This window comes from Equus asinus, chromosome 17, assembly GCF_041296235.1.
Source record: "Equus asinus isolate D_3611 breed Donkey chromosome 17, EquAss-T2T_v2, whole genome shotgun sequence".
Lineage (NCBI taxonomy): Eukaryota > Metazoa > Chordata > Mammalia > Perissodactyla > Equidae > Equus > Equus asinus.
Window position 1 is genome coordinate 37,578,949 of NC_091806.1, and position 11,515 is coordinate 37,590,463.

The window sequence follows — 11,515 nt, forward strand, 5'->3', positions numbered from 1 at the left end:
TAAGGAAAAAATTATCAAAATTCTGAGTTTGGGGAGTGGGGAGGGTAGCAGTGCGAGCTACTTAACTTATCTGAGCTTCTGGTTTCCACATCTGTAACAGGTCAAGGAGACACCTTTATTGCCTGTCTTCTAGGCTCTCTGTGAGAATCACACACTCTGTATAAATTTGTGCTTTTAAGCTGTTATGGCAGTGATTGGATAATCATAGTCATGAAGAGGCATGAGAGTGATCGGGAGGGTTTGCTTCTAAAAAGAAGGAATGAAGATCAAGGAAAGAATGAAAATAGGAAGATAGGGAACCCCACTGAGAGCCTACTGCATGCCTGGCATCAGGCTTGGCACTTTCAGACCGGTGATCTCATTGAATTTTCACCAGAACTCTGAGGCAGGTGTTCCACTCTTTCCATGTTTAAAATGAGAATGCTGAAGTCCATAACTTCTCCAAGGTCACAGAGCTAGTCAATTAAGCAGTGGGGGAGGCAAGATAACAGTAACTGAACTCTGAAGGAAGCAATGAGACTGAGCACTCAGTGGCTGCAAACTGTGTTTGTAATATAGCTGCAGCTGTTCCAGGCTCAAGGACACAGGGGAGCCACTTTGCCTGTGACTTCCTTCCTCGTACCAGGTCTAATGGAAGAGGAAAACCAGACAGGAGTGGTTCACTTCCACTTCCGCCCCTTCTCAACAGACCCGGCAGTGGCTTCCCTCCTATTTGTGGCCTTCTTGATCTTGTACCTAGGAAGCCTCTTTGGAAATGCCACCATTGGGCTCACAGTCTGGCGAGATCACTCCCTCCATACGCCAATGTACTTCTTCCTTTTTGCTCTGGCCATGCTAGAGATTGGCTACTCTACCAACATTCCTCCCCTGACTCTGGTTAGCATCCTTTCCATGGGGAAGATGCTTATCTCTCTCCCTGGCTGTGGGGCCCAGATGTTCTTCTTCATCCTTCTTAGGGGGTCTGACTGTGTCTTGCTTGCTGTGATGGCTTATGACAGGTATGTGGCAATTTGCCATCCACTGCACTACAACCTCATCATGAGTTGGCAGCTCTGTAGGCAGATGACTTTAGGTTCTTTGGGGCTGGGATTCCTGTTGTCACTGCCTTTGACCATTCTCATCTGCCGCCTTCCATTCTGTGGCCACAATGAAATCTACCACTTCTTCTGTGACATGCCTGCAGTTATGCGCCTGGCCTGTGCAGACACCCATGTGCATGAGGCGGCTCTCTATGCCATCAGTGTGGCTGCTGTGGCCATCCCCTTCCTCCTTATCTGTCTCTCTTATGCCTCATTGTGGCCACCATCCTGAGGATGAATTCAGCTGATGGAAAGCGCTGGGCCTTCTCCACCTGTTCCTCCCACCTCATCGTGGTTATTCTGCAGTATGGGTGTTGCACCCTTATCTACCTTCGCACAAGGTCTAGCTACTCCCCAGAAGAGGGCCGGGTGGTGTCTGTTGTCTACACCTTTTTCTCACCAGTGCTGAACCCCTTGATCTATAGCATAAGGAATCAAGAGGTAACAGATGCAGTAAGGAGATGTATGGCAAGAATGGGCTGGTTCAGGAAGCCAGAAATATTCCTCCCTAGAAAAACTATCCCCCAAGCCAGGAGTAGGGGCATGAGCTGAAGGACAGGACACTCAAAAGAAAAGAGGAAGGAATGGTGAGATGACCACCTCCATGACTGTGTCAGCCGGCTGGTGAAATGCTCATCAGTACTAATTCCTCCACTTTTCATTAGATTCCAATGATGAAGCCCTGGATTAGCCCCTGCCTACTTAACCAGCCTCCTTTCTCATCATAGCGCTTAGAATAAGGACCAGCACAGGAAGGTCAGTGAAGAAAACAGTGAACAAATGGATGGATAGAGTGATGACAGCAGTTCATATAATGGATGCCTTCTGTTACCTTTTTTAAGGGGCTGCATCCCCGAAGGCATGCAAATGCAATGGATTCACATATGCAAATATCCTTTGACCTTTCTCTTGTAAGGTCTGTTCAAGCCCCACTGCCTTAATAAAATCCATCTGACCACTCTGACACTGATTCTTCTCTTTTCACAAAATTATACTTCTTTTTATACAACTGAGTTTCATATGTTTGCGTATTACCTCTATAATAAATCTATAGGGCTCCTTGGGGCAGGAGAAATGGTTTATTCTTTTTTTGTATTTTCCGGCGCAGTGCTGTTCACATAGTAAATACTTAGCCTTAGCTTTGAGACACAAACTTGAGCCCTGATCTTTCCTTTACATAAAAAGGGGATAAAAATAACCACAAGCCCTCCTATCTCAAGGGGTTGGAATGACAGTCAAATGAGGTAATGGGTGTGTAAAAATATACTAGGGAAGTACAGAATAATCCATGATATATATACGTTTCTTTGAAGTCCTCAGTCACTTGCAATTGAACAGCTTTCATGGAGTCGTTCAAGTCCCACCTTCCTAATGGCCTTATCAGCCCTTCCCAAAATGGTAGAGTCAGCTGCTTCTTGTCACAGGAGTTTGGCTTCTGTGATCCTTGCAGGAGAATCCCAGAACCAGAATAGGCAAAGAGCAGGGCTAGTATGGAGGCTGGTGGAGGAATGAGAGTAGGATATTTCCAAGATATCTGCCTGTTAATAAGAGAGAAAGAAAAGAATCCTATTGTCTTCTTGATGTTGCAAACGCGATAGATGATAAAAACCACCCTGTTCTGGATCTGATTGTGCTACACACAAGAAAGGGGAAAAATGGGGGAAAACAGTGTGGAAACCTGACGACAAGAATCCTTGGGGCCTTTGACAAGACAGCAACATTGAGAAGTGAAGGAGCATGCAAGTATTTTTTAACAGTGCTAGTGTGGAGGTTCAATAAATATTTTGTTGATAGAAATGCTATTTGTTGAAACTAGTAAATTATTTCTCTAACTATTTTTAATTTATTCTATTCCCATTATTCTTCCACAAAAGAGGTGAACCAGCTTAAAAATGCATCAAAGACAAAAGTTGAAAAGATGTAGTCAAGAAGACTGGGATACAGGACAAATTCAGGCAGGATTATAAAGAATACAGTGGTAAGATTGCTATGCAGAAATGCAGACCATGTGCGCCTCTGCAGTTTATATAGTGGTCAACTATGGGTGTCTGAGCTTCCTAGTAGCCAAGGGAAAGAATAAAATACAATTAAATTTGAGAATTTCAGAGTTCATATAATAATAATATACTACTATATGGAGAAATCTAATGCTTTTTTAGAGTTAAATCTCAGATATAATAGAATCTTTTCCCACAGCTTTTCAAAGGAGAATATGGCATATTTAACAACATACCAGCAATTATAATAATAATGCTAGCTACCCTTTATTGAGCATTGAAGTATGTGCCAGACATGATTTTAAGTGCTTAGTACATATTAACTCACTTGATTCCCACAAAATCTTATGAGGAAGGTACTATTATTATCCCCTTTTTACACATAAAGAACTGAGACTCAGGGAGGTTAAGTAATTTTCCCAAGATCACACAGCTAGTAAGTACTGACAGAGTCTCACTCCAGATGCTGTGACCTTAACCACTACAACATTCAGTAAATATGAAATGAATTTTCTAGGGCTAATTCTCAATGTAAAGCTGATGGTGTGACGTTGTTCAAGTCACTTAAGGAAATTCTGTAAGGGAAGATCACAGTCAATAAAAGGAAACAGCCTCTGATTTTAGGGACCTAAACTGTTAAATCCTGGTTGGCCAGTGTGTCTTTTAGGAAGTGCTCCACAAACACTATCTTATTTGACCAAGGTCTTGACAGGAATTGGAGAAGAGAAAGTTCCTGGTTTGGGTTCTATCAAAGAGTTGGAATACATATATTCTGCAATAATAATAAGTTTGCCAGTAATAAGTATGCCGAGAAGTTTCATACTTAGTGTATAAGATTTGGACATGATAGGTTTGCTTTTCCTTCATTACAAATCCATTAGCCTGCTCCAGTTCATAATGCGATTCCAGTAGAATTAGATTTGAACGGTACAAAATAATGTCCTTATATTCGAATTTAATTGTGTTTACTCATTGGTCTGAGCGTACTTCAGGGACTCCTAGCGGCATTAGCTGGATGAAGGAAGTGGTCTGTTATGCGCTGAATCTCAAAATTCATGTTGAAATCTTACTCCTAATGTGATAGCATTAGGAGGTAGGGCCTTTGGGAGGTGCTTAGGGTGAAGCCTTCATAAATAGGATTAGTGCTCTTACAAAAGAGACCCCACAGAACTCTCTAGCCCCTTCTGTTAGATGAGGATACAATGAGAAGCCTGTGACTTGGAAAAGGGCCCTCACCCAACCATGCTGGCACCTTGATCTCAGACTTCCAGCCTGAACTGTGAGAAATGTCTGTTGTTTATCAGCCACCCAGTCTATGGCTCTTTGTTATGCCAGCCTGAACTAACTGCCAAACTAGTTTGCAGGAGGTAGTTACTTAAGAAATTTTTCCTTTGTTTTTTAGCTAAAAATATCAGGCAGGCTGTAACTCAGCTTTAGATGGATCCCTGTTGACACCCAAGTCCTCTTCTTTCTCTTCACCCACATTGATGGAAAGAGACGAAACATGAAGTCAGAAGTCTTGGTTTAAAATCCCAGATCCGCACTGACTAGTAGGGCAAACCTGGACACATCAATTCACCTCTGTGATTGTGGTTTCCACATCTGCGGAGTTTAGGAGTTAAACACTGACCAACATATCCAGTAAGGTGTTATAAGATTAAAATGAAATATAAGTAAAACTGTAATCATTAAATTATCACACAAATTATATAGTCAGCATCACCATCCCCTTTCTGTTTATCACTCTCTCCTATGTCTTCATTGTGGCTGCAATCCTGAAGATCCTCCCTGCAGAGGGGAGGCAAAAGGCCTTCTCCACCTGCTCCTCCCACCTGACTGTGGGCCTGCTTCAGTATGGATGTGGAAGCCTCATCTACTGTGCCCCAGCTCCAGCTACTCTCCGGAGAGGGGCCGGGTAGTGTCTGTGGTTTACACATTCATCACCCCTGTGCCAAATCCTTTGATCTACAGCATGAGAAACAAGTTGCTTAATGATGCTCTAAAAGAAGAAAAATTGCAAGTCTTTTGCTGCTCAGAGCACATCGACTCTTTCTGGATATTACTGATCAATCAATTTTTCTTACGTGGAAAAGAAAATTGGATGAACTGTATGAAAGATTAGAAGCTAAGAGGAAAATACCTAAGTTTCTGGAATTGCTTTAAGTTCTCTTGCTCTTTGTTGCTGTGTGTCCATTTTCTGGCTGTGAAGCCACCATGTCTTCATCTATAAAATCAGCCTGCTTGGGAGGCCTGTTGAAAAGATCATCAAGTGAGATTGTGGATATAAAAGTACTTTATGAATTGCAGTGTCTGATCTCAGATGACCAGAGTCTCATTTGATTCTATTACTCCATAGAAATAGAATCCATTTCTTGCTTTTCCTAAAATTTATTTATTTACCTTATTTGAATGACTGCCATCCAAGAGGGCAACTGTGACAAGTTCTAACAGGACAAAGATCTTAGCCTTCTCAAATGCTTCTGAGAAGGAGTTACCATAAGAAGTTGTATTATCTTTTCTTCTAGAATAAATCAGCATTTCTTAAAATGCTGCCCTACTTGCCTCAGATGGCCTGGAATAAATTTTGTGGCTAATGAAGGGTAGGAAAAGTGCATACTCTATCTTCTTCTTGAAGATTCATATGCACGTTACTTGGGAAGTTCTCTGGCAGAGCAATCTTTGTAGGGCTGTGGCTTGCAAAAACATTTGATCACAAGAATTTGCTTTCTTTCTTTCTTTCTTTCTTTCTTTCCTTCCTCTTCCTTTCTTCCTTCCTTTCTTCCTTTCCTTCTTTCTTTCTCACCTAATTAGCTTAACCCGATGAAGATAATCTTCTGGGAACACTCTTAGGAAGATGGTTGCGTGAATGACCAACAACAAGTGCTTAGGGAAATGGTACCAGATAGAATGGTCCCTCAGTCCTGAATGGAATGAGTCCAGGCTGTGAGAAAGTAAAACACATGAGCAAATTGAAAATGCAACCTGTTAGACCACACCCTTCTGCGAATGACTGAGCACAAGTTCTTTTAGATATATTTTAAGATTTAATTATTACCAAGGTGAGTTTGACTTAAAAACTAAAAGACTTCAAAAAAGAATAGTAAAACCCAAATACTTAATGGTATTTTTTTTGTAGTGAAATCCAGAGCTCACCATTCCTGATCTTTGCTCTTGGCCAGGAAAACAATCTTTGGAGCCACATTGCTTTGCTGGAGTGTGTCTCTATTTAATCCTCCTGGAGAAGTGAGAAGTAGATCAAGATAAAAGTCAAGGCCTCATCTATTAACAGCAAGATTTGCTGATCCCCTCCCCAGCCCATAGAGACACAGCACATATCTTCCCTCTGTGTCCACTGTGGTTTGTGGTTGCATTTGGGAGAACCAAGCTGAATGTTGGCATCAGCTGGAAGCACTCAGTGAACCAGTGGGGAATGTGGAGAGAGCATCCTGGGAGAAAATGATGCCTTGGTCATAGAAATAGCCTCATGGCCTCCTTGGATACTATCATTTTTCTCTTCCAAACTCCCTGGAGTCAGATTCAGGAAGAAGGATCAGAAGATGACTAAAGGCTGGTGCCACTTGCTAAAGAGTCATTAGATTTTTCTCCCTGCAGCTGTTTAAAAATGAATATTTATTTAGTACCTATAATGTACAGGCACAATAAATTCAGCAAACAGAAAACCATAGTTAGGGGTATAGAGGGGAAAAAAAGAGAGAAAGAAAGGCAAAAGAAATGGAAATAGAGAGAGAAAGAAATGGAACTGGGAGAAAAAAATGGAGACCTTGAAAGAAGAAAGAGAAAGGTTAAAAATGTTTTGTGCAGAGCATTGTGGTGGAGTGAGTTGCTCCCTTTGTCTCCCCCCTCTAAGTTACAACTAAATGGACATTCATTAACCAATGGAGGGTCCGCTACACAGCACAACAGGGCACCTGAGTGATTCATGAAGCTATACATCTGAAGGTGAGTGGATCAGATCCCCAGGAAGCAGTGGAATTAGGTAAGCACACCCCTCCCCCTCCCCGGTGGCAGTGATCTAGGTCACAGGTCCTCATACAGCATCTGGCGTGACTATAAGAGGAGGCAGGGGCAGCTCCACCTGCAAATGGTTGTGGATTTATAGCCCTGCCCCTGGGAGCACCCATTTTGCCTTGGTGGCCCCACTTGTGGGAATGCTCCCCAGTGAGTGGCAGTGGCTCAGCCGCCATGAAGGAGCCCCACCCACCAAACACAGCAGCTTAACCAAACTGCCTGTGAGTGCAGAGCTGTCCCATGCCTGAAAGAAAGCTCCTCTCCCCTCCTGACTGGTACAGCAGCTCAGTGAGTCTCCTGTTGAGAGCAGTGGTCATGCTCACAGGAGAGTGAGCTGCTGGTGGAGCACAGAAGCCCTGCCTGCATGTGTGTGAGTGACCCACCAAGTGAATGCAGCCAGCCTGCACAAATTCAGATCAGCCCTACCAGCACACCTCCCATCAGATGGTGAAAAAAGCTCCTGTCTCCACCAAGTGGTGGCAGATGGAATCTTTGTAACTTGATGCTACCACAAATGCACTGGCAAAGGATCAATTCATCAAACACCATGAAAAACAACAGTAACACTGGAAAGCAGAAGAAAAATGACAAGTCTCTGGAAACCAATCCTGAAGTCACAGAAATTTACAATCTAAATGACACAGAATTCAAAATGGTTGCCATAAAGAAACTCAAGGAGTTACAAGAAAACTCAGAAAGACAGTTCAATGAGCTCAGGAATAAAATTAATGGGCAGAAGGAATACTGCACCAAAGAGATTGAAACTCTAAAACAAAAAACCAAACAGAAGTTCTAGATGTGAAGAACACAACTAATGAGATAAAAATAATCTAGAAACATAAAAAACAGAGCTGATGTTATGGAGGACAGAATCAGTGAATTAGAGGAAATACTTCAGGTGGTGGAGAAGAGAGAACTAAGATTTTTTAAAAATGAAGAAATTCTTCAAGAAATATCTGACTCAATTAGGAAAAGCAACATAAAGATTACAGGTATTCCAGAGGGAAATGAGAAGAGAGATTGTTCAAAGAAATAATAGCTGAGAACTTCCAAAATCTGAGGAAAGAAGTGGAATTACAGTATGTGAAGTCAATAGAACTCCTAATTACATCAGTGCAAAAAGACCTCTGAGGCATATAATGTTAAATCTGGCAAGAGTCAATGATAAAGAAAAAGTATTAAGGGAAGCAAGGCAGAAGAAAATAGCTTACAAAGGAACCCCTATCACACTTTCAGCAGATTTCTCAGTAGAACCTTACAGGCTAGGAGAGAATCAAATGATTTATGCTGAATACTGAAAGACAAAAGCTTTCAGCGCAGAATACTCTATCCAGTGAAACTATCCTTCAGACATGATGCAGAAACAAAATCTTTCCAAGATAAACAAAAGTGGAAGTTCATTGCCACTAGGCCTATCTTACAAGAAATGTTGAAAGGAGCCGACTAATCTGAAACTAAAGAGCAAACCTTTACATAACCTTGAGCAAGGAGATAAATAGACATATAGAATCAGAAAATTATAGCTCTGTATCAGAATAGGTTAGTAAACACTTAATAATAACATAAAAGTTAAAGGGAAGGAAAGCATCAAAAGTAACTATAAACACTTCAATTTAGTCACAAACTAACAACACAAAAAAGAATAATTTGTGGCAAAAATAACTCAGAAGTGGAGGAGGAAAGGGATGGAACCTTCTTAGGCTAATGGAGATAAGAGGCTATCAGAAAATGGACTATCTCTTCTATGAGAACTTTTATACAAACCTCATGGTAACCACAAAACAAAAAGATCAGAGCAGAGCCACAAATAATAAATAAAGAGAAGATTGAGAAAACCATCACAGAAAACCACCAAACTGAAATGGCAGTCCAAAATACAAAGGAAAGGAAACAATGGAAATATAGAACAACCAGAAAATAAGAGGTAAAATGGCAGTACTAAGCTCTCATATATCAATAATCACTCTAAATGTAAGTGGATTAAATTCTTCAGTCAAAACACATAGAGTGGCTGGCTGGATTAGAAAACAAGATGTAACAATATGCAGCCTCCAGGAAACATATCTCAGATCTAAAGACAAACATAGGCTCAGAGTGAAGGGATAGAAGCAAATGGCAAGCAAAAGAAAAGAGGTGTTGCCTTACTTATATCAGACAAAGCAGACTTCAAGATAAAAAAGACAATGAGAGGCAAAGAAGGGCAGTATATAATGATAAAAGGGACATTCCACCAAGAGGACATAACACTTATGAATATATATGCACCTAAGACAGGAGCAGCAAAGTACATAAAGCAACTATTAACAGACCTAAAGAGAGAAATTGACAGCAACACAATAATAGTAGGGAACCTCAATACCCCAATTACATCGATGGACAGACCATCCAGACAGAAAGTCAACAAGGAAAGTGTGGCCTTAAATTAAATACTATACCAGATGGACTTAATAGATATATATAGAACATTCCACCAAAAAAGAGAAGAATACACATTCTTCTCAAGTGCATACGGAACATTCTCAAAGATAGAACATATATTGGGAAACAAGGCAAGCCTGAATAAATTTAAGAAGATTGAAATCATATCAAGTATCTTTTCTGACCATAATGCCATGAAACTAGAAATCACCTACAAGAAAAAGGCTGGGAAATTCACAAATACGTGGAGATTAAACAACATGCTACTGAACAACCATTGGATCAACGAATAAATCAAAGGAGAAATCAAAAAATGCCTTGAGAGAAATGAAAATGAAATGAAACACAACACACCAACTCTTGTGGGATGCAGCAAAAGTGGTACTAACAGAGACATTTATAGCAATATGGGCCTACCTCAACAAAAAAAGAAAAATGTCAAATAAGTAATCTTAAACCATGCCTAACAGAACTAGAAGAAGAAGAACAAACAAAGCCCAAAGTCAGCAGAAGATGGAAATAATAATTAGAGCAGAAACAAATGAAACTGAAACAAAAAAGACAGTGGAAAGCATCAGCAAAACAAAGAGCTGGTTCTTTGAGAAGATAAACAAAATTGACAAACCCTTAGCCAGACTCACTAAGACAAAAAGAGAGAAGTCTCAAATAAATAAAATTAGAAATGAAAAAGGAGAAATTACAACAGATACCATAGAAACACAAAGGATTATAAAAGAATACTATGAAAACTATATGGCAAAAAACTGGATAACCTAGAAGAAATGGATAAATTCTGACTAATACAACATCCAAAAACTGAATCAAGAAGAAATCTAGAATCTGAACAGGCTAATCACAAGTAAGGAGATTGAAACAGTAATCAAAATCTTCCCCCAAAACAAAGGTCCAGGACCAGATGGCATCTCTGGAGAAGTCTATCAAACATTCAAAGAAGATTTAATACCTATCCTTCTCATGCTATTCCAAAAAATTGAAGAAGACAGAATGCTTCCTAACTTGTTCTATGAGGCCAACGTTACCTTGATAGCAAATCAAGAGAAGGACAAGACAAAGAAGGAAAACTAGAGGCCAATATTGCTGATGAACATAGATGCAAAAATCCTCACACGATCAGGTGGGATTTATACAAAGGATGCAGCGATGGTTCAAAATCTGCAAATCAATGTGATAAACCACATTAACAAAAAGAGGAATAAAAATCATACAATCATCTCAATAGATGCAGAGAAAGCATTTGACAGGATCCAACATCCATGTATGATTAAAAACTCTCACTAATATGGGTATAGAAGGAAAGTACCTCAACATAATAAAGGCCATATATGACAAACCCAAAGCCAACATTGTACTTAATGGTGAAAGACTGAAAGCCATCCCTCTGAGAACAGGAACAAGACAAGGGTGCCAACTCCTACCACTCCTACTCAAGATACTACTGGAGGTGTTGGCCAGAGCAATTAGCAAGAGAAAGAAATAAAACGTATCCACACTGGAAAGGAACAAGTGAAACTGCTTGTGTACAAGATGATCCTATATATAGAAAACCCTAAAAAATCTACCAGAAAACTATTAGAAATAATCAACAACTACATCAAATTTGCAGTAAGTTTTATAAGTTGCAAATCAACTTTTAAAATCAGTTGTATTTCTAGACACTAATACTGAACTAGCAGAAAGAGTAGTCAAGAAAACAATCACATTTATAATTGCAATGAAAAGAATAAAATATCTAGTAATAAATTTACCCAAGGAGGTGAACAATCTATACACTGAAAACTATGAGACACTATTGAAAGAAATCGAAGAAGACATAAAGAAATGGAAAGCTATTCCATGTTCATGGATTGGGAGTATAAACATAATTAAAATGTCCATACTACCAAAAGCAATCTACAGATCAATGCAATCCCAATCAGAATGCCAATGACATTCTTCATGGAAACAGAACAAAGAATCCTAAAATTTATATGA

At 40.0% G+C, this 11,515-nt stretch overlaps 1 pseudogene; it reads left to right on the forward strand.

Annotated features, from left to right (window-relative positions):
* The first annotated feature begins 297 nt into the window (after window positions 1–297).
* LOC106844353 (olfactory receptor 10V1-like) lies at window positions 298–1,631 on the forward strand (annotated as a pseudogene).
* Window positions 1,632–11,515: the final 9,884 nt, after the last annotated feature.